Source organism: Protopterus annectens, chromosome 8.part0, assembly GCF_019279795.1.
Source record: "Protopterus annectens isolate FY-2018-M chromosome 8.part0, PAN1.0, whole genome shotgun sequence".
In the NCBI taxonomy this organism is placed as follows: Eukaryota; Metazoa; Chordata; order Ceratodontiformes; family Protopteridae; genus Protopterus; species Protopterus annectens.
The window spans coordinates 864,557,982-864,582,321 of record NC_056741.1 but is presented as its reverse complement, the minus strand read 5'-3'; the positions used below and the strand labels follow the sequence as shown (position 1 = coordinate 864,582,321).

Sequence of the window (24,340 nt, the reverse complement as noted above, 5' to 3'; positions counted from 1 at the left end):
AGTAACTACCCCTGATTGTAATAACAGAAACATTTTAAATGTTATGTATGTACTGAACTGTATGTCCATAACTTAACATGTCTGTACCTATTGCTCTTTGTGTGAGTAAGTAAGCTGGAAACGTTTACCCTGGGTTTCTAATGAGAATGGGCCATGCCCAGTCAGAGCATCCCATAAACAAATACAGAAAAATAGCAGAGGACTTAATGCAGCATTTGTACAGTCAACGTGTCATCTGCAAGCTGAGCACTTGTATTATTTTTATAAACAAAAATCAATGATAAGGATACATGATAAAGCAAACTTAGTTGTATAAACAAAGTGCCTTCTTTAGGAAGAGCCACGGATGAGTACCTCTTAGGCGATGCTGTAAGATCTGCACTGAGGTACTACATTGGAGGGTTTATCAATACAGTTATTAGCAGTAATTGACAGGATTTAGATACTAAGATCTCCGGCAGGACTTCAAGGCTTGTTATTCTGTGCAAATTCATCTTTGTATATTAATGTGCATTTCCCTTCTTCTGCCAAGCGAGAAGTGTTTAATTCTTTCCTCTAAAATTAAAAAATGCAGGGAAGAAATTATTAATAGTGACTGAATCAGATGTAACTAAGTTGGTTATATCTTACTCTGTACCTATATTATATATTTTATTTAAATTATGTAGTCATTCTACAAGGCGAGTACACTGATGGAGATGAGATGACTTCAAATGACAGTCGCAAATCTTACATGGAAGTATATTGTCCATTTGCAGAATTGTAAAGGCTGTCTCATAAAATATAAATAATCAGTCTTTGAAAGTAAGGTAAAAAATGTTGTAACTGAAAGTAATGGAATGCAAAATGAGTATGCAGTGATATGACCTGCATTTTGCTATAATTTATGAAAAGTTTGTTGTTTTCTTTAACTTATGAACTACTGGCATGAAACTGTAAAACTAAGGTAAACAATTGTAAATGAGGTCCATCTGCAGAACAAGGTTTGTTTCCCACAGCTTCAATTTGCATAGAGAGTTTAAACAAGTCACATACTTAATGATAATGCATTCATGTGTTACCACTACAAAAGAGCACATGTAGCTAGTGGACTAAGCTGGGTTGCTAAAACAAAATTAAAATAAATACATGTAGGCTAAAAACAAATTCATACTTTGGAAAACAAAAACATATAATCTGATGACAGATAAGGGCTGTTTGACCCACCCATCTGCCACTTTCTCTGCCTTCTAGATAAGCTGCATATCTTAGGAATCAGTCACTACATTGTTTTTTTTTTTGTTTGTTTCTACCTAGCATAAAAGCAGCCTTGGCTCTGTCCCATGCAGTTTTAATTCAGTCATAATTTTTGACACTACCACAATTCTGCAAACATACAAAGTGACCATACAGTGTTGGTTTGCATTTGTTTAGTCTGCCTTGCTATTCAAGCAGCAGGTAATGTAAGATATGTTCAGGAGAGCTCCAAGCTTTATGTTTTCATTTATCTAGGTGCATGCTACATTGAAGAGGTAAATGCACAATATCCAAATCTTAAAGAATGCTGTCCCAATCATACCATCCCTCCTATGAAAAATGCTCCACTGTATCCCCCTGAGCTATATGTATCTTCACATTGTGTTCCTTTATTTTTACACATCTCATTTTTGAAAGAATGTACCTACTTTATCTCAGTGGTCTCCACTGACATTCTTGTTTCTGTCAAAACCTTATTTCCTTTCTATAAGGCTGTATATATTGTGTCCTCATAGTCTTTCTTATGTGACTTTTGTTATAGTTCATGCATGCTTTTTGTTGATTTTATGGCTATGTATACTGACTCTACCTATCTATGTCCTGAGGAAAATGAGGTCTCTAAAACTGCATACCACCTTCTAGAACAGATTGGACTAGATGTTGTTCAACTGGGATAATAAGTTCTGGTTTTGTAGCAGTGATGCCTTTTCCAATGCGCATACCAACACACTGCTTGCTTTCCTTTAGATTATCTGATATTAGTACCTGCAGTTTTAATTTGCTGTTGCTTCCTCCCTAGGTCTTTTTTGTGGGTTATTACTTCTTAGATGCATTATACTGGACTTTTTAGATTATTCTTCCAAGTTTCCCAAGCCCCTTTCTACATCTCCTTATGTATAAATCTTGTTGCATATCTTCATATCACACTGAAATTGCAAATGTTTCCCACCAGAGCTAACATCATATGGCAACTTTCAGGAGAACGAGCCTGGTACTGACCCCTGAGATACCACACTGGCAATTATATTTTCTTCTAAGCAGATTCTACTGGGATCTTCTGTGTCCTTCTATCCAGCCAGTGTTTCACCCATGATATCATTCTATCATCTGCTCCAAGGCTGTCTAATTAATTTTGTAATATTTTATATAGTACTCTTTCAGGTGTTGTGGTGAAATTTAAACTGGCCAGGTTTAGGTTATCAGGTCAAAAACCTCTGTTAGATTCCTAGAAACACAACTTACTTATTTTCAATAAAATTATTTTCAGACAACAACTGCCTGGCATGACATTTCTAATGTGAAGTTATGCCTATTTTGAATCCCACCCCCACTCCCGACATATAAACACTAAAATTATCACCTTCAACAATGATTTGAGTCTTTTACCATAATAATTAAGTGAATCTGACTGCTACTCTTTCATCTTGATTTCCCTCATATGAAGGTAGATAGATTCTGTCCTTTGCCTGTCTTTGAGATCTTTACGCTCCTCCCATTTGTTAAAAAATAGCAACATTTTACTAATTCTTCTCTTGATTTTCTAAGAATTCTAGGCTGAATGTCATTGCTTCTCATCACTTTTAGGTCCTTTATGGCCATTTCCTCTGTGAAAGGGCTTGGATCAGCCCCTTGTTGGTGGCCATTTCTACTGAATGTTTATAAACCAGTTTGCTTTCCACTTCTATAAATACTATAAAGAAATCCTTATTTTATAGCCCTACTCTTTCAGTACCATTTCTTCTCATTCTGCGTCTATTTTTCTTAAATTTCACTATATATTCTTTTATATTTCATGCATCCCTAACTTGTATTCTTTCTGTTGGGTGAACTGGCTGTATTTTCCTTAGGTCTGGCGTGGCTTTTCTGAATGAGTTACTATTCCATTCTGACTTATTTGTAATGGTGTTCTGTCTTACTCCTGTATTCTAATGTTTTCTGAATGCTATACATTTCCCTACCTTTAACTGGCATTTCATCTGAGGGCTGCATTTTTTTCTTTATGTGTGATTTATACATTTATTCGTGTGAAGGTGAATTGGCTTTGTGATAGCAGTTTTATGTCTTCATTATTCAGCAGCACTGCCTTAATTTATGTGCATTTTCTCGAGGCATTCTTATTTTGTCAAAATCTGTTCTGAAATCCAGAACCCCTGATTTTGACTGCTGTGAACTGTAAGTAAGTTAATTATGAACCATAATGTTTGTTGACCTTGTGATCTGAAATGGATGCTCATTACCAAATCTGAAGTTTTGTTTCCTTCTGCATTTGGAATACCAAGTGTGCAAAACTGTTTTTTTTTTATTATGAGCAAGATCCTCTCCTAGCTGTCTGGCTCTGTTTCTTTCATGGGTATTAGGAATATTTCTGATTTTCTCTGTGGTTTAGTCAAGGTATTCCAATTAATATTTAGTGTATTAAAGTCACCCATTAAATATATGGCCCTTTTCTCTTCCCACAATGCTTCCTTTTCTCCATGTTTACTATTTGTTCTGTTGCTTTGAACTCTGTCATTTTATATGTGGAGCTGCATACCTCCAACAGTGTTTCTTGTACCTTCCAATCCCCTTCTATATATTCCTCATCCTGATATGTTGACATGATAGGCTTAGCTCCTTATATACTGCATTTATGCTTATCAGTAAAATGTTCTTTCACCAAACCAACAAGATCGGATACCTGTTCAGCCCAAAATGTGAGCAAAGCCAGGTATTGGTAATCTCTACCTGCCAGTTTTCATTTATCATACCCTGTTTTACCTCATTCATATAAGATAATGGGTGTGTTTTTTCATCATATTCACGACTAATTTAATTATATGTTAGTTCTGAGATGACATGCTTAATAGGATGCTAGGTTCAGTCCTCTTTTGGGGAGTACTGTGTGTACATATAGATATAAATAGATAAAGAGAGAGAGAGAGATAAAGAGGATTAAGGTTGTGAGCTGTTAACAGTCTACATCCTATAATATAGAGTTTGAGTCCTTCAGGCCTCATTTACCTACTGTGTGACCTTGAGCAAGTCACTTAACAAGATAATGCTTTAGGGCAATTAGTAATTTAGGCTAGGCTCATTAACGGCCTCCTGGGCTGCATGTGTATCAACTACATATGAACCTAACAGCATGTACATATGCATATAAATAACTACCCTAATAATCTGGGAGTTAAGACTACCATTTGCCTATCTTTCTATGTCTTGCCCTTTGAGTAATTTCAATGCCTTCTGACAATGCATTAAATTTATCACATGGGATCCTGATGTATCCCATCATATCAGTATGGGCTGGTATACTTCCAAGTTAATTACATTCCCTAGTTTTGCCAAAACCCTGTGCTCTCGAACTACACTACAGAAATATAAGCACAGATTTTCTTAGGTTTTAAATCCCAGCCACCACATGGATATATTAGCACCATGACCCTGTTAAAGATAATTAAATATAAATTACCTCTCGAGGTGGCAGTCACTTCCCCCATACCGGGCAGAACCAATCTTAACCTCTCTAGTAGTTTACATCCTTATTACAAAATATGCTCATATGTAATTAAACAATGTATGATAGCTACTGCTGGATATATGTCTAGAAGTGTTGTATTGTGTCAGCACTATTACTTACTACCTTCACTCATCTGAGTGTAGGATACCTTCCACTCCCACCCACTCCATAAGTGCAAAATACAAATTTATTCATGCGCTAGCCTTTGACACAAGAGGCTAGAAGCATGTAAATAGCTTCATGTGATTTTTTCAAACTAAATAAATGTAAAAATGTTTAATTTCAATTATATACAAACTGCTGCTGGACAGAGTGTCTTTTTAAACATTTTTTCTTGCTCAGTGCATGCTAAACTTAGGGGGATGTTACAAGAGGAACAAGGCTCACAATCTCATGGTCTATCTTGATGAAACAGTTGTGTGGTTTGTTTCTTGGTATTGTTTTCATAGATAACAAAACACAGTTAACCTACCTGATTACAAAATATTAAGACAAGTAGGCTGCCTTAGTGACAGTAGACACAGTCTTGCTCCCCCCAGCTAGTAGAACGAGGTGCCCTTCCTCACCTCATTATAAAAAGCATACATAGTACATTTCATTTTACCTGTGTGACACTTTGCTTAGAACACATTGGAATTGTTTAGGAATTTACACACACACACACACACACACACACACACACACACACACACACACACACACACACACATTTTGCTACTTCTACATTTTGAGCAGCTTTTACAGCATTTTATTTCACTGCATTGCATACAAAATGTTTCTCAGAGTAAACAATCTTAGAGTTTTCTGTGGTTATCCTTTCTTCAGCTTTGTTATAGAATATTCTGTCTGAAATGGGAATAAGAATTCTGCATAAAATACTACTGCTGCTACTGCATTGCCTGCAAAAGCAATGTACTCTTTCACAGCAAGTACCACAGTAATCACCACGGGAAATATTAGCAATGACACCTATGGATTACCTGTGAACCGGCCACACTGTGTGATAGCATACCTATACATTATACAGCACACAGCTATAGCTGCAGAAATGTATTATATAAAACAAAACAGTAACAAAAAGTACCACAGCATAAAACAGCACAGGGGGAAAATATATGAATAAAATAAAGCATGATGGGGTGGAGTGGTAGATCTGGAAGGAGAAAGTACAGTTGTAGAAGTAAACTTACCATAACAGTAGATGTTCAAATGAACATTGTTTCAGTAGCCTTAGCTATACTGGTTATATCCTGCCAAGATTATAACAGCTGGCCAGTTTCCAAAGCTTTGTGGCACCTTCTGCATGCCCAAACCATTATCAGCTTGAGCAGAGCTAATTACATCAAATGTTTTTGCGCCAAGCACTTTAGACATTTTATGGCAGCTGAGACAGGGGGATAGAGCCTAGAAAAAGGTCAACGTTAGGTAGCTAAAAAACACTCCTCACTTTGGCAATGCAAATATAGAAAAATAAGGAGGTGGAGGGAGGGGGGATTACTGTGGCAGTGATTATTCGGAAATTAATTGTTATGATAGGTTTACTTAGCTGGCCTAGTACTTACCTATGAACTTTTGGACTGTACTATATTAATTATGTGATCATTGCTACAGTAGCCTTAGTTATATGGGTAGATTATCATTACTTATAATTATTGGGAGGAGGAAAGATAAGTGTTCAGAAGTCCATGGAGAATGGTTCATTGAAAGACTGTTCTAGACCTGGAAGTGGAATCCAGTTTGCAGTGCATTTTAAAGGTATGTACTAAATACCAAGTTGCTGCATCTAGATTACTTCTAGAATCCATCCTTTCCAAAAAGCAGCTGATGATGCCAAGGCCCGGTAGAGTGAGCCTTGACCCTGCCTGGAATTGCCTTGTGGTGTGTATAACAAAAGGAAATAGCGTAAGACAAACATTTGGAGATAGTCTGCTTTGATACTGCTTGTCCTTTTCCTTACCTTCATAATAAATTAATAAGTGATCAGAGAGTCTGAAGATTTTAGTTCTGTCAAGATGATATCTAAGTTGTCTGTGGATATCCAGAATATGAAGAATCCTTACTTCCTTTTTTTAAGTTCTGGGAAGAAAACAGGGAGCTGGATGGTGTGGCTTAAAGTAAACTCCGATACCAATTTAGCCATAAATGAAGGATAAGTTCTTAAAGGAGCCTTATGTTTGTGAAAAATGAGATACGTTTGGCTCACCATGAGAGCTTGCAACTTAGACACTCTTCTTGCAGAACTTAAGAGCAAACAGTAAAACTGTTTTCCATGTTATGAACCTCAGATCAGCATGATTGGTTGGTTTAAATGGGATCCCCAAAACCCACAAAGGGATTGATAACATGAAATGCAGACCCATTGTAGCGGGAGCTGGAAGTATCACTGAACCTTTAGCTATTTTTGTTGACTTGCAATTAAAGAAGTTTATTAACTCTGTGTTACATATAACTAAGGATTCATGGGATTTTTTGAAAAGAATAACTAGGGACAAATTTGGTTCAGAGATTTTTTTAGTTACCATTGATGTAGTTGAGTTATTTCCAAGCATCCCGCATGAAGTGTGACTGGAATGGTTTCGGGAAATTCTATTAACAGAATCTGGTCTAGATGGAAATACCATCAATTTGATTATGGAATTCATGGACACCATTCTCAGGAATTATTTTATCCATTTCAGTGGGGAGTTTTACCAGCAAAGGAAAGGTGTTGCAATGGGGGCAGCTTGTGCTCCTTATTCGCAAATTGGGTATTATATTATTGGGAACAGAAGTTCGTCCTTAATACTGATTGGCAGGGTTATATTACATTTTACACCCGATATTTGGATGATATTTGTTTATTATGGGATGGCCCTAGAGACAAGTTTGATGACTTTATGACATATCTTAACCACTCTACTGAATTTTTGTTTTTTATACACACGGTTAGTGATTCTACTATTTTAACTATTTGGATATTACACTTTCTAAGGATATGATGAGCAATTGCTTTCAGTCCAAATTATCTAAGAAGTCTTTGTTCTCAAATTCATACTTGCATTTTGAGAGCAGGCACCCTCACTACCAAAAGAAAGGTATAGTGAAGGGTCAAATGATTAGGGCCTCAAGAATGACTAGTGTGAACTCAGAATTCCTAGAGAAGGTTAGGACTCTGACTTCACTATTTCTGGAAAGAGGATATCCAAAATAAATGATTGATAGCTTAGCTAAGGAGGTAATTATGAACAGGGATAAAAAATGTTTTCCTCTGTTGGGTACTGGTATTAGTGAGGTCGAGACATTAAAAGAGGTGGAGCCCAAGCACAGGGGTGCCTTTATTCACACCTTTTCCATGACATCTACATAGGTGGAGGACACTATAAAGAAATACTGGCCTATTTTAATGGTCAATGAGGATACCAGTTTATACCTCCTGAACCACCCCACCTTTGTTAGAAGGAGAGATACTAACCTTAAGGAACTGTTTGAAAAGAAGGAGGTTACCATGCAGATAGGTGGTGACATAAGACGTGTACCCACAAATATGGAGCTTGTCAACAATGTGGGTTTATTCTTGACAAGAGTGAGATATTTATTCCATCTAGGGGGTTTAAGATGAAGGCTTCTAAGTACAACTGTGGAACTAAAGGGGTAGTATATATTGGGATTTGTGAAATCTTCCAGAGTTTTTACATCAGTAAAACTGAGAGACCATTAAGGAGAAGGGTCTATGAGCATTTATATGAGGTATCTAAAGGAAAGGAATCTAATGCTTTTTTTAGACATTCCTTATCCTGTAAAGAAATGAAAATTAAAGTTTTCATGTTGGAACAGGTTTTAGTTGACCCCCAAGGTGGGAGTTGGAGTCCAGGTTGGAATACAGGGAATTGTTCTGGCAGGTGAAGTTGGATGCGGGCAGAACCCCTGGACTCAATGACTGCATTAGTATTAATAGTGTATTAAAACTTAGGGCTGCTAAATTAAGCACCATAGGGTTTATTATTATTATTATACTGCTGTTATGATGGTTGTAATTACTGTTTTGCAACATTCATATGATTGTACATTTTTATTAAGCATGAATTATTAATAATTGTACGCGTTCTGTTTTGCACATTTATTTTTGAGATTGCATTTTAACATTTAATATTTAGTATTCATAGTTAGTATGCTTTTTAAGCTATCTGAGTGCAATTTATGTATGAATTACAACATTTTGTGAGTTGACATTTATTTATTTATTTATATTTGTTGACCGGGAGTGTCCGACTGGACGTAGGTCCATTTTCAGCGGAGGCCCAGGGAGAAAAGCTCCACAGTTAAAACAAACAGGCAGTAGTTACATTGGATTACATAGCGATTAACAATTTGCATAGCAATTACTTACAACATATTTACAGATGAAGAACATAGTACATCAGTAGACAACTAGAATCTATATGTGAAGTACATAACAGACATTAACAAATGTTACAATAAGAAGTTCCTGCTGTATAATAAGTACTAGGCTTATGAGCATCTGAGCTTGCTATAATCAAGGTAGTTAGTGGAGTGGAAAGAAAGGTAGTGGTTGGATGGGGTGGGTGATATTAGAGTGGGAGTTGCAAGGGCATTGTCAGCATGTTTTAGGTGTGCTTTTAGCAAAGTTTTGAGGTGGGTGCATGATGGTATGGAGGTAATTGTGGGTGGGAGGGAGTTCCATAATTTGGCTATGGCACAAGAGAATAGTGCTTCACCAGCAAAGTTATTGGCTTTAGTGATCTGCAAGTGAATTTTGTTGCTGGATCTTAGTGGTCTGGTGGTGCGATAGGGTTGGAGTAGATTCAGGAGGGATGGGACATTTAGTGGGTAGTTTACTACATAAAACTTTTTTATTCTTTTCTAAGGAATTCAGGAGGGTTCTAAAGGGTTCATGAATTTATTTCATTTGAATTGCTTAGATCAATTGATTCATGGATTTAATTGGTTGTATGAACTATTTAAGCAAAGGAATTGCATTGCCTCTTTGTTCTGAAGAAGCCTGGTATTGCATTAGGTGAAAGAGCGCTTAACTAAATTTTTGGTGTGTTACACTGTTTTCTTGTTTTTACTGCACTTCATTGGATATTAAATATACATCGAATCTACCATCCTGCTTGACTTGGATTTGTGTTGGTTTACTGCTTCCTTGGTTCTGTTTTGCTTTTCTGGTTTAAATGAAAGCAGAGTTAATTTTTAGAAAACAAATGTGAGATCTGAAGGAAGATCTCCCTGTTTTCTAGGTGGCCTGATATGCAAGACCCTTTCAAAACATTTTAACATGGGACTGCATTAAAAGGGGAATATCCATAGCAGACATGCTGAAATGGTAGACAAATGAACATTGAAAGAGGAGTAAGAAAGGCCAGATGATAATAACTTACCCATGTATTATAGAACCAGAGAAATGCTAGCCTTAAAAGGGTACTGGTTCTTTTTTAGACACCAGCTAAAAAATCTTTTCCATTTTCTAATATTTAATTTCCTGGTAGATTTTTTGCCAGAATTAACACCTGCTGCACATTCTCAGAAGGAGAGATACTAACCTTAAGGAACTGTTTGAAAAGAAGGAGGTTACCATGCAGATAGGTGGTGACATAAGACGTGTACCCACAAATATGGAGCTTGTCAACAATGTGGGTTTATTCTTGACAAGAGTGAGATATTTATTCCATCTAGGGGGTTTAAGATGAAGGCTTCTAAGTACAACTGTGGAACTAAAGGGGTGGTATATATTGGGATTTGTGAAATCTTCCAGAGTTTTTACATCAGTAAAACTGAGAGACCATTAAGGAGAAGGGTCTATGAGCATTTATATGAGGTATCTAAAGGAAAGGAATCTAATGCTTTTTTTAGACATTCCTTATCCTGTAAAGAAATGAAAATTAAAGTTTTCATGTTGGAACAGGTTTTAGTTGACCCCCAAGGTGGGAGTTGGAGTCCAGGTTGGAATACAGGGAATTGTTCTGGCAGGTGAAGTTGGATGCGGGCAGAACCCCTGGACTCAATGACTGCATTAGTATTAATAGTGTATTAAAACTTAGGGCTGCTAAATTAAGCACCATAGGGTTTATTATTATTATTATACTGCTGTTATGATGGTTGTAATTACTGTTTTGCAACATTCATATGATTGTACATTTTTATTAAGCATGAATTATTAATAATTGTACGCGTTCTGTTTTGCACATTTATTTTTGAAATTGCATTTTAACATTTAATATTTAGTATTTATAGTTAGCATGCTTTTTAAGCTATCTGGGTGCAATTTATGTATGAATTACAACATTTTGTGAGTTGACATTTATTTATTTATTTATATTTGTTGACCGGGAGTGTCCGACTGGACGTAGGTCCATTTTCAGCGGAGGCCCAGGGAGAAAAGCTCCACAGTTAAAACAAACAGGCAGTAGTTACATTGGATTACATAGCGATTAACAATTTGCATAGCAATTACTTACAACATATTTACAGATGAAGAACATAGTACATCAGTAGACAACTAGAATCTATATGTGAAGTACATAACAGACATTAACAAATGTTACAATAAGAAGTTCCTGCTGTATAATAAGTACTAGGCTTATGAGCATCTGAGCTTGCTATAATCAAGGTAGTTAGTGGAGTGGAAAGAAAGGTAGTGGTTGGATGGGGTGGGTGATATTAGAGTGGGAGTTGCAAGGGCATAGCCAGCATGTTTTTAGGTGTGCTTTTAGCAAAGTTTTGAGGTGGGTGCATGATGGTATGGAGGTAATTGTGGGTGGGAGGGAGTTCCATAATTTGGCTATGGCACAAGAGAATAGTGCTTCACCAGCAAAGTTATTGGCTTTAGTGATCTGCAAGTGAATTTTGTTGCTGGATCTTAGTGGTCTGGTGGTGCGATAGGGTTGGAGTAGATTCAGGAGGGATGGGACATTTAGTGGGTAGTTTACTACATAAAACTTTTTTATTCTTTTCTAAGGAATTCAGGAGGGTTCTAAAGGGTTCATGAATTTATTTCATTTGAATTGCTTAGATCAATTGATTCATGGATTTAATTGGTTGTATGAACTATTTAAGCAAAGGAATTGCATTGCCTCTTTGTTCTGAAGAAGCCTGGTATTGCATTAGGTGAAAGAGCGCTTAACTAAATTTTTGGTGTGTTACACTGTTTTCTTGTTTTACTGCACTTCATTGGATATTAAATATACATCGAATCTACCATCCTGCTTGACTTGGATTTGTGTTGGTTTACTGCTTCCTTGGTTCTGTTTTGCTTTTCTGGTTTAAATGAAAGCAGAGTTAATTTTTAGAAAACAAATGTGAGATCTGAAGGAAGATCTCCCTGTTTTCTAGGTGGCCTGATATGCAAGACCCTTTCAAAACATTTTAACATGGGACTGCATTAAAAGGGGAATATCCATAGCAGACATGCTGAAATGGTAGACAAATGAACATTGAAAGAGGAGTAAGAAAGGCCAGATGATAATAACTTACCCATGTATTATAGAACCAGAGAAATGCTAGCCTTAAAAGGGTACTGGTTCTTTTTTAGACACCAGCTAAAAAATCTTTTCCATTTTCTAATATTTAATTTCCTGGTAGATTTTTTGCCAGAATTAACACCTGCTGCACATTCTCAGAAAAAAAAGTGCCTTACAGGTGTTATAGGATCATCATAGGATCATAGGAGATTACTAGGCTAATGGCCCCAGAGCCCTTACAAGCCTAGCCATGTTCACCCCATGTTCTCAAGGATGTCTGGTTCAGGCAGACACTAAAATCAGCACATATTGCCCTTGTCCAAGAGGGACACAGGTGGAACCCCTGGGGTGAATTTCCAGTTACCCATCACATCATCCAAATTACACTTAAATAGGGCCAATGAGGGGTTTTGTTTAACATGAATAGGAAGCTTGTTCTAAAGGTGGGCAACCACTGTGAGTCAAATCTCTCTCTCCAGCAAGGTCTGTTGATGTCACGCACCAGGTTAAGTTCCTTTCAGCGAGTGACCTGTGTGCCATTTGACTTGTGAATGTGCAGCATTTCCATTAAAGCTGGGTCAGAGATTGTTCTATATATAAGGTACAGGTCACCTCTGAGCAGTCTGTATGACACAGAGTAAAGTGACAATGATTTCAGTTGTTGTTGTTGTTGTTGTGTCTTTCGGCTTTTCCCAGTTAGGGGTCACCACAGCGGAGCTCCGGTCCGCTAATGATTGGCAGTAAATTTTTACGTGCCGAGTTGCCAGCCCTGATGCACAACCTTCAACGAAGGTACGCCCATTCACACATGTCTCTACACAGAAGACGCTCTAGCTGAGAATTGAACAGGACAACGTCTTACTGTGAGGTGACAACGCTACCGCAGCACCACCACCGCAGTCTGTACCCATAAGACAGATCTTGAAGACCCTGAATTTTCTTTGTATGGAACTTTTGTGGTCTCTCCAATTGCTGCAGGTATTTGGAAAGGAGCATACTAAAGAGAGCATTGTACTCTGTTATCAGCCTGATGAGGGAAGAATACAGGGGGGGTTATAGCCTCTTTTTCTGGAGGCAATGCCCTTACTTATGAGATGAGCAATATAAAATGCCTTTCTTACCATTGCGGAGACATGGTGATTGAATTTAAGGCTGCTGTCAACCTGTGTGCCCAGATCTCTCACCACTGACTGTGTGCTTAGGGTATTGCTACTGATGTGGTAGTTTGCAGGAACATCACCCTTGCTGAAGAGGATGATAATATCTTTTTTGCATTAAGTTTAAGACCATGACTTTGGCACCAGTCATTAGTCTGCATAAGACATTGCTAGGAGTTTAAATGATGGCTCCCACTATGCAGTCATCAGTAAACTTTGTCAGCCACAATCCTTTAGTTTTAGCCTGTACTTCAGAGACATAGATTCTGTACAGTAGGGGGGGACCCAGAACCGATCCTTGTGGAAGACCACTGGCTGCAGGTCTGCTGGAGGAGGTGCAGTCCCATGTTTTGACTGTATGAGTTCTTTCAGTGAACCAGTTTGCAACCCATCTGACTATATGGGTTGATAAAAAAAAAAACACACAGCCCAAGCTATAAAATAAAATAATAGCAAAACACAAATACATGGAATGCAGCAAAGACTGCAACAGTAAATCCTTTAATGATTCTGGTACCTCGGCCTTTGCCTTCTCACGGAATACTTTACACAAGAATAGCAGTCTTATTTAAGCATCAGCTAAGTGATGCTTAATTAACTAATTTAAATATTTGTGTTTTGCTATATGGGCTGATCCCCAGCTGGGTGAGTTTATCAAAGATGGGGGATTGTGTCAAAAGGCCTTGGCTAAGTCTAGGTAAGCTGTATGCACAGATTTGCCCTTGTCTAGGGCTTTGGTGACTGTCTCAAATAAGTCACAACATTTAATAGGCATGATCCCCCTGACAAACCCAAACTGGGTGGGGTCAACTGTTTGGAGATTTCCTATATCTTTGTTAATAAGGTATGTGATGACTCATTCCATGGCCTTGCAGATATGGCTGGCCAGGCAAATGGATCTGTAGTTCCCAGAGTCCTTGGATGCACCCTGTTTGTACAAAGGGATGCCAGTAGCTGTTTTCCATTCCACTGGGATGAAGCCAATGCTTAGGCTGTGTTTGAAAAGGGTACTCAGCAGTGATAATAATTCCTGTTTTAATCTATGTAGAACACAACCCGGTATGTTGTTTGATCCCATAGAGGCTGTGTTTTTGGCCTTGGATAGGGCATTTAAGACTTGCTCCTTGGAGATACTAGGTGAGGGACAGGTGTTAGGGATGCTTTGGGGTATATGTGGTGGGGACAGGGGATTGAAGTTTTCACTGACCCCAATAGCAAGCAGGTTTTCTTTATCCACAGGTTCTATATAAGTAATACCATTAACTATGAGTTCAGTGCAACTCTGGGCCTTACCTTTGAGATTACAGATGTAACTAAAGAACACCTTGTGTTTATCTTTAGTTAAGAAAGCTAATTTGGATTCATAGTTAGCTTTGGATGACTTTACTAGGATTCTTACTTGCTTGTTTAATTTGAGAAGGGAGTGTTTCCAGTTTTGAGACCATTTCTTCTTACTTTTAGACCACAATTTCTTTCTCCTATTGTATAGTTCACTAATGGCAGTTGTCCACCAGGCAGGTTTGTTTTTCTTTGAAAATCTTGCTTTGGTTCTATCAGGTACAGCAGAGCCAAAACAATTGTACGGGTGCTATGTCATACAGGTAATTAGTTGAAGTTGTTTAAAGATGGGATGTATCATGAGTGAGTAGGTCCAGTCTGTGAAAAAGCTTGTGGAATTGCCATTGGCCATTTTCAAAAGAAGGAATAACTACTGTAGCTTGGGCTAGAAGGGAGTCACTACAATGATCTTTGGTGATTCCTCCTGCCAAAGAAAATAAAAATGCATCTGTCCTCCAGGCCTGCTTCCAATGAGTCCTAGAACAGAATTTTCCCAGTTTGTTGTGAATGGAGGCACACATATTTAGTTGAGGTGTTCCCCACTGCTGGATTTCAGTTTCCATTTGTGAGGGTATGTCCTGCTTCTCTTCAGTTTGTCTGCTATGATATTTTGCTCAGACAAGATGTAAGATGCCTGTAGAGTGAGATTGTGCTGAAAAGCTATATTCCAGGTGTGACAATAGGAAATATTGCCAGGCATGCCAGGAGAAGTAGGACAGTGGATGCATAACTTATGCCAGCACAGCTAGCTGGAATTTGTAAAGAATTATATATAATTTATGTATCAAACTGATTTGTACAGATGTTTGTATTTAAAAATGTATTTGTAAAGTTGCTTGTGTTAAAATTTATCAACAGTGTTTCCTGCTGGACAGAAAATAAATTTACATGCATTATTGTAACTGTCTAAATGTGTACATTGTTGCAGCATATTCTGGAAAAGAAGATGTTACTCCACCTGACTTTGAAAAAATATTCTTGAAATTAAATTACTTTATGAGGTAAGCCATAAAGATGTTATCCCACAGTTTTAAAGGGAGCCAGAGACACAATGTCTGTACTAGAGAATAGTTTGTAGCTCCTGTAGGAAGAGTGGAATGGTTTTATTGCTTTATGGCTTCCACATGTGCTTGTGTGTGTATTATTGACATGCAGGTGCTAAAACCCTGGCAGGGGGATACTGCAGGAAATAGAGTCAGATAACCAGATGTGTGTGATGTCATTCTGTAAACCAGAAATAATATTTAGATATTAGTAGGAGATTGCTCTCAGTATTCTGTATTCTGTCTTGGATCTGACAACAAGGACAACTCACCCATCTTGCTTTGCCCTGTTCAGTAAGTAGGAATAGTCACTCTCTAGATCAACTCTGGTGTTTACTGTAAATAGATATTTAGTACTTTGATGTTCTTTTATTATTTATTATTAAATATATTTAAACTTTTCATGTGGCTGGTCCTTTTAAGAAAATATATACATTTTGAGAGTATTTGCATATATTTATTTGGTAATAACTCGGGTCACTCCTGAAAGCTATGCTGTTTGGTCACCATTACCATTTGTATTAATATTAACTTCACTCAGTATAATTGGATACCCTTTTAAGAGTGTTATAGTAACTGACTGTTGGCAGTGAAACTACCTTATAGTCTGGACAGAAGGTGGCATAGCTTGTAACTCTGTGCCAGCCTTTCCCAGGTGTTTATGTGTGTGTGTGTGTGTGTGTGTGTGTGTGTGTGTGTGTGTGTGCGTGCGTGCGTGCGTGCATGTGTGTCTGTGTGTGTGTCTGTGTGTGTGAAAATTAAATCTCAAAGATTGTGCATAGCAGCTGCTTGGAGCAGGGACACAAAGCACTGGTTTCACAGAGAGAGTGGTGGAGGACTTGGCTTGGGCACTTGGCTGAGGACTTAACTCTGAAGCTGTGCCAGTGGGGATTCTTACTGGGGACCTGGAGAGAGACAGATAGAGAAATCCAGACTCTGGGCTGACTGTGTTCCCTGTGTGCTCTCCAGAAAATTGTGCTTGATGCAGAAAGGTCTGCATCTGGAAATACTGAGTGTATCCATTTGTATTCCAAGTGAACATCCCACTCCAGTGTCAGTGGTGAGGATTCAGGCTCCTTGATTACTGGCTCAGAGTGGGCATGTCACACCAGGCTACTATAGATAGTCGGCACAGAGGTTAATACCTGTTTATTTACCATATCACTGTGGTATGTCTGTAATCACTTGCAAGGGTCCAGAAGACTATAGATGATTGAAAGAGTTGAGAGTAGTTTTACTCTCAACATCCTTTTTATGTCTATATACTTTGGGCTGTTATTTTAGCACCAAAGACCATGCACTTTTAGTCTCATAAACACTGCTCCCAAAACAAAAAATCTAGTTATAGATCTACGTTTTCTTGTGGAAGAACATCACTTTGAACTGAGGTATCTAGGAGACATTCCACGAAAATAGTTCTGTGAGAGGGTCTACTACATGTGCTCAAGACACATGTCCTCTCTACCACTCCATCAATTCAGCAAGTGCTCTAATTGCCTTAACCCATCTCCTCTAATGTTAACTTTCTCCACCAGAGCCTTGAACCTAACCCTAAAAACTCGCACTCAGTGCCTAACCCTAAAATCCCCCATCCCTTCCTAAACCAAAAATCTCCATCCCCTCCCTAGCCTTAAAGTCCTGATTGCTTCCTAAACCTAAAGTCTCTTATCTCGCCCTAATCCTAAAGTACCGATCTCTCCTTAAACCTAAAATCCACTTTCCTTTCCCATTCACAATCACTCCCTAAACATAAAATCCCCATCCACTCCCCAAACCTGAAATCCCTACCACTCCCTAAACCTAAAATCCCCATTCCCACCTTAACTCTGAAGTCTGCACTTTGACTCCTTGTCCCCCTCCCTAAACCTAAAAGCTCCCTCCTGGGTCGCGTTCCCCATTCACCTGATCTGTGGCAAGCATTTGCTTATATCCATCTCCTAAGACATGAGCAGGTGGTGTAGCAGCTGCATTGCTGAGCTGACATTCAGGTTCAAGCACAAGCAGGTGGTCAGATGGGGTTGCAGCCATTCAAGTCCTAGTCTGTAAGTTATTAGAATTCTAGTAGCTGAGGCTTGAGCAATTGTAAGAATTCCCCTGTGAGAAGGTGTCAAACAAGACTTTTTGCTGTTTTCTTGAAACCACAGACTGTAAAGGCGGTCCCTTTCTCCCAAGTGAGATATTCCTGACACTTTGAAAAAGACTGCAGAAATAAGCAAGTTGTCTAAATAAAGAAAAACGTGGACACCCTGTGTGCAGTATGCTACGGCTAGGGTCAGACACTTTGTGTGTGAATACCCTTGGAACAGTGGATAGCCCAAATGGTAATGCAGTGAATGGAAATGTAATCCAAATACAGAAAACCTTAAAAATATTTGAAATCTGAGGCTAGAGGAATGTGATAATAGCTATCTTTTAAATCTAAGCTTATTAAAAAACTTAAAGAGGGAATGAGTGCTAACAAATCATTGGGACTTTCATAAAATGGCTAAGAAAAGAAAGATCTAAGCCAAGAGGTTTCTTTCTTTGGAATCAGAAGCATTCTGGAATAAAAACCTTTCCCTTTCAGAGAAAGAGAGACAGCTTCAATTCCACCCCTGAGTCAGTAGATGCTGAATGATAGGAAGGAAAAAGGAAGTTTGATTTGATGAACAAGGAGGAATTCCCTGAAAAGGAAGAAGGAACTCCCACTGCCATACATATTCAGGATGTATTACTTTTAGAACCTATATTTCTGAGATTATCTGCTGCCAAAGAGAAAGAAATGGTGAGACAGATTTTGGGGGAGATTTAAAAGCTGGTCAGGGTGTGAAGGGGAGTGACACTTTGCAGAAAGTCATTCTGCTTTGCAGGACTATCCTTGTTTCTGGGTGGCCACCTTTCATTTTAGAGCATCCTTGCTTTTGTTTTGTTTTTTTTACTTAATATCTGCTTACCAGAAGCTTGATGTGTCTGCCTATTTTACTTTTTATAAAAAGGTGTAGAGGTAGGTGTGAAACCTTTAATAAATTTGATGGAAGGAAGGCTGAAAAATCTGAGTACCCCTGAATCAATTTTCTTTTCTCATCACACTTTTTTCAAGACCTCAGCAATAAATGGCCAAAATACCACCTCTCTATCTAAATGAGAGTTCAAAATTTCAGCTTTAACATCCTCGGGTCAGTTTTGTGTATGTAAACAAGTAAACCTTCTCATAATAGTTCTAGTAGCAGCTTCCCTGGGTAATGCATCAGGTGAATCATAAGGCACACTTCAGAGAGTGTTTAGATGACAGAGACTCAGAAACAATAAGATTATTCATACAAGATGTTTTCCTCAAAAGAGGGAAAAGTGGCCATAATATTCTTCATATTATCAAATGATGCAAACATAAACTTTAACATATGAGCTTAACAATTAAGAATGTTTAAAAATAAGAGTAGCAAAAGTATATACTTTTTTCCCAAATCTACCAAAAGCTTTCCCATCCTTATCAGAGTGAAACTGTTTAGTATTTAACAGTTGTTTAGCAGCTGCAGAGTTTACAAAAGTAATCACTACAGGGCTGTATCTGGGATTGGAAAATAAAAAAAAAAACCTTGTATAATTAAGGAACTTTATACAATTTAGCTGCTTTCTTAGGGGCAGCAGGCTGTCAGGCAAGTTACAGACAGTAATACATATATTCTCCAATGCTAGAAGAACAGGAGGAAAATAAATGGGAGCAGGAAATTCCAAGGGAAGTAAATCATAATATTTCTTTGAGGACAGCAGAATATCATTATGTCCCCACTGAAACAATAGGTTTATACTAGATGTGGTTTCAAAAAAAAGATAATTCCTCTAAGGGACTATAAAAGAAATACTCTCCTCATAATCAGAATCCTCAAACCTAATGGAGAGAAAGCAGAAGTTGTCTCTTCCAAATCATTTTCCTGTTCAATAACTGGGAATCCACAGACAAAAGAAGAATTCCTTTTTCTCTTACTAGTAACACCAGAAACAGAAAATTCAAGAGCTAAGGCCAACAAATCAGTTCTGTTTAAAGTAACAGAGACAGGGGAAGATAACTAAACTTTCTGCTTCTTTTTGACAGAACTTTCTTTAAAAACAGACCTACTTCTCACAGGCAAATCATTCCTTGGGACAGAAAACCTGGTCGGGCTAGGCAGAGAAGCATTATCTACTCCTTCCTCCAAGACTAAAAACAGAGGTTCTCCTCTGTTCACCAAGGGCTCTCCAACAACTGCAGTGAGCATGTCTAACCCATGGTCCACGGTGGCTAAAGGGACTACCCCAGAGGGAGCGAAGGAGAAAAATTAATGGTCTGTGGAAACAGAAATAGCCATGGCAGAGTTACCCATCTGTGGCTAAGGCAAATTAGTAGCCTGCTATATGGGCCAAATGCTGTTTGGAAATGTATCTTTTTTTGTGGCTGGAAGAAGGAAGGACTAGGTTGTTTTATGGATAAGCTGAAAATGATGCCTGAATCCTGAGTAAAACTGTCAACAATAGTTGGTAAAACAGATAAATATTAAAAAGTATTATTTTCCATTACAATGCACAGTAAAAAGTACTTAAAACTCTTACCCAACCCTCAAAATTGATTTAATATAAGTTTTACTTAGGAAAAACAAGGAAAATTTTAGTTAAAGTAACTTTTTTCCACAAAAGTAGAATGTCACACTTCACAGTAAAAAGTGACTAAATTCACATGGCAGTCCATAAAAAAAGAAGTTATGTCTTATCATAACGTTCCATCTGTATTGTTGATCCCCATTCAATCATTACATGTGGGTATCGGTTCCGACCTCGGAACCGAGCTGGCCATTTTCCAAGCTTGCGTCAGCTACAAACTCTCATGCTAAAAACTCTTACCCAGAATTCCCTCTCCCTGTTACCTCAAATTGAGTCAAAAGAAGGTAGAGGCAACCTCTGGTCAAATGACCTAATAGAACCGGATGGTGAGATCCACTAGAAGCCACAGGAGGGGGAAGGAGGGAGAGTCGTAATGACTGAACAAGGATCAACAATACAGATGGAACATTATGGTAAGACATAACTTCTTTATCTGATATTGTTAATCCTTGTTCATTCCTTACATGTGGGACAGAGTCCCCAGCTACCTTTATTCCTGGGAGGCTCTCATGGAAGGACATTCCTGAGAACCATAGAACCAAAAGATGCTCTTCCCCTGGAGGCCAAATCCAATTTGTAATGATTGATGAAGGTATGAGGGGTAGCCCAAGTTGCAGCTGCACAAATGTCATGTAAAGAAGCTCTGGCATAGAAGGCAGAAGAAGTTGCCACTGATCTTGTAGAGTGAGCCTTTATGGTAGTAGGTAATGGAATATTACGTTGTCTATAAATGAAGATCACAGTCTTTCAACCATTTAGACCTTAGCAACAGCAAATCCTAATCTAGGCCCAGAATAAGCCAAAAATAACTGGTCTGATGTACGAAAGGCCTTAATCCTGTTCAAGTAGAAGTGAAGTTGCCTGTGAATATCTAGGGTATGTAGGCAATACTCTCATTTGTTTGAATGATTGGGGAAGAAAACTGGCAATTCAATGGTTTGATTAATGGACATTTCAGAGATCACATTTGGCAGAAAGGAAGGATTAGTTCTCAATGACACTATCTCTATGAAAAATTAAATATGGACGCTCGATGCATAAGATTTGAAGCTCAGAGATACATCTGGCAGAAGTAATGGTGACCAAAAACAAGATTTTCCATGACAAATATTTGAGGTCGCAAGAAGAAGCTGGTTCGAAAGGTGGCATTGTCAAAGCTTGTAGGACTAGTGACAGGTCCCATGGTTGAGTAGGTTCTCTAAAAGGGGGTTTTAGATGATTCACGCCTTTTATGAAAGTCTTGCACAATTTGTGTGACATAAGAGAGGAGTCTTGGACACCATCATGGAAATTAGATATTGCAGCCAAATGAAATCTAATGGTAGAGGCAGATAGACCGGATTGAAATAGGGTGGCCAGATACTCCAGTACTATCGACGCTGGTTCTGAAAAAGGAAGTACCTGTTTTTCTTTCAGCCAAAAAGTAAATCTTTTCCACTTGCTAAGATATGTAATTCTGGTGGAAGACTTATGAGATGAAATAAGAATGCCACGTACTGGCAAAGAAAGATCATTCTGCCTGGCAATCAAGGGAACTGTAGGAGCCAAGCTGTGAGCTTCAGGCTGTTCAAGTTGGGGTGAATCAGATTCTGTGGATGGGAGATCAACCGCGGGGTTGGATGGAGAATCCACGGTTGATCTAGCAGGTGAGGCCTAAAGAAGGGGAGCCAAATCTGATGAGACCAATATGGTGCTATGAGGATTAATTTGCTCTTCAACCGGCATGCTTTCTTCAGAAACTGGGGAATGAGGGGGAGAGGTGAAAATGCATAAAGTAGACCCGAGTGCCAGTCGTGGACTAGAGCATCCCTGGGTGACTATCCTGGAGTGGGAATCAGGGCAAAATAGTTGCTGCACTTGTAGTTGGTCGGGGATGCAAAGAGATCGCAGCAAGGAAGACCCCAGCGGTTGAAAATCTCTGCCGCTATCAAGGGATTCAGGGACCACTCGTGAGGTTGTAGTATACACCTGCTGAGTCTGTCTGCTATCATGCTGGAACTCCCGGGAATGTGCATTGCTAGAAGAAAACGGTTGGTAGCCATCACCCAATGCCATATCCTCATGGCCTCTCAACACAGTGGGTAAGATTTGGTTCTGCCCTGTTTGTTGATGTACCAGACCACCGCCATGTTGTCTGATTGTATTGTAATAGTCCCAGATGGCAGCAGAGAATGGAATGCTTGCAATGCCAGAAGCACCGCCCTCAGCTCTAGAACATTTATATGCAGATGGGCCTCCATTTCGGACCAAGTACCTTGGACTGTCTGTCCCTGAAATAGCTCCCCCCTCTCCATCAGGGAGGTGTCCGTGGTCACTGTAGCCTTGGACTGTTGGGGGGAGAAGGGGCAAGACCATTGTGATGGGTTGTGGGCCATCCACCAATTTAATTCCTGTTTGCACCTGTGAGTTACCCGAATCTTGGCTGAAGAGGGTACTGAAAGGGATACCACTGGGTGAGCAGTAGCCATTGTAGAAGCCTCATGTGAAACTTGTCCAGGGAGACAATGGTGATGGAGGCTGCCATGGAACCCAACAACTGTAGAACAGAGTGAGCTGTGGGTTTCTCCCTTGAAAGGATTGGGATCAGTTGTTGCTTTATCCTTAGAATTCTGTGCTCTGGAATGGATGCTCTGCAAATCTTTGTATTCAATATGACCCCTATGAATTATGTGGACTGAGATGGGGTGAGATTGGATTTTTGCCAGTTTATGGTTATGCCCAGCCTTTCTGCAGAGAGGAGAGAGTATGCCAGGGCTTCTTCCAATAGATGTCTGGTGGGGGCGGAGATGAGCCAGTCATCTAGGTATGGAAACACCTGGAATCCTTGTAGTCGCAAGTAAGCTGTGATGACTGCCATGCACTTTGTGAACACTCTGGGGGCTGTAGAGAGTCCGAAGGGCAGTACTCTGAACTGGTAGTGACTGGCTCCGGCACAGAAGCAAAAGAATCTTCTTGATGGCCTGTCCATTTTTATGTGGTAGCACGCATCTTGAAGATCTATCGAGCACATCCAATCGTCTTTTTCCAAAAGCGGAAGGATAGACTGTATTGTGACCATCCAGAATTTTTGTACTCTTACAAACTTGTTCAATACACTGAGACCCAAAATTAGTCTCCCATCCCTGGTTTTCTTTGGCACCAAAAATAGTCTTGAGTAAAATCTGGATCCTATCTGGTCTGGAGGGACTATTTGGATGACTCTTTTTCTTAGCAGCTTTGATATCTCTAATGCTGCTTCTTCCCTTTGACTAGATGGAACGTCGGTTAAGTTTGTTGGGGGAGCGGGACAAAGATCGAAGGGAATATGATAACCTCTGGTTATTATCCTTTGTACCCAAGAATCAGTGGTGATGGTTAGCCAAGCAGAAGGGTACAAAGAGAAACAACCCCCAACCACTTCCAGAGGAAAGCAGTTGGGCCACTCTTCAGGAGCTCTGGTAGGTTTGGCCAGGGAAAGAGTCCCTGGAACCCTGGTTATGTGGACCCCCTCTGCCCCGGAAAGGGTGTCTTCCCTGTGAGTTTCCCCCTCTGCCTCTAGGGGAGAACTTGGCCTGTGTGTCACAGAAAGGACCCTGAGACTTTCTGTACCATATCTTCCCACTCTTCTGGTTTCTGGAGAAAGCCCATTGAGGGGAAGAATAATGGACACCCACGGCAGAAAGGGTCTTACCATCCTGTTCACATCTGGCCAGTGTGCTTTTAACCTTGGGTCCAAACAATGAAAAGGTTTCGATGGGAGCATTGAGAAAGGAAGCCTTGAAGGGTTCCACGAAATTACACAAGTGCATCCAGGTGTGTCATCTCAGAACAATGCCTGAACTTGACACTCTAGCTGCTCCTTCTGATGTGTGAGCTATCAGGTGCATGGATGAGTTAGATATTGATTCAATGGTGGCTAGCTGAGAAGCCACTTTGTCATGGACCTCATCAGACACAGCACCAGCCAAAGTTTCAGAGAGCTCAAAAATTAAATCTCTTTGAAGCCTGGTAAAG

General features: G+C 39.2%; 1 protein-coding gene across 2 annotated transcripts in view; it reads right to left on the bottom strand.

Moving 5' to 3' along the window:
* LOC122809120 (GATA-binding factor 1-B-like) overlaps nt 1–24,340 on the bottom strand; it is a 182,275-nt gene that overhangs the window by 118,458 nt on the left and 39,477 nt on the right. The window contains exon 2 of one of the 2 annotated variants that reach the window (XM_044080373.1): nt 355–555. The exons of the other annotated variant lie outside the window; for it this stretch is intronic. The gene's annotated coding sequence lies outside the window, so the exon portion shown is untranslated. The remainder of the gene's footprint in view (nt 1–354; nt 556–24,340) is intronic. 2 annotated transcript variants of the gene reach the window in all.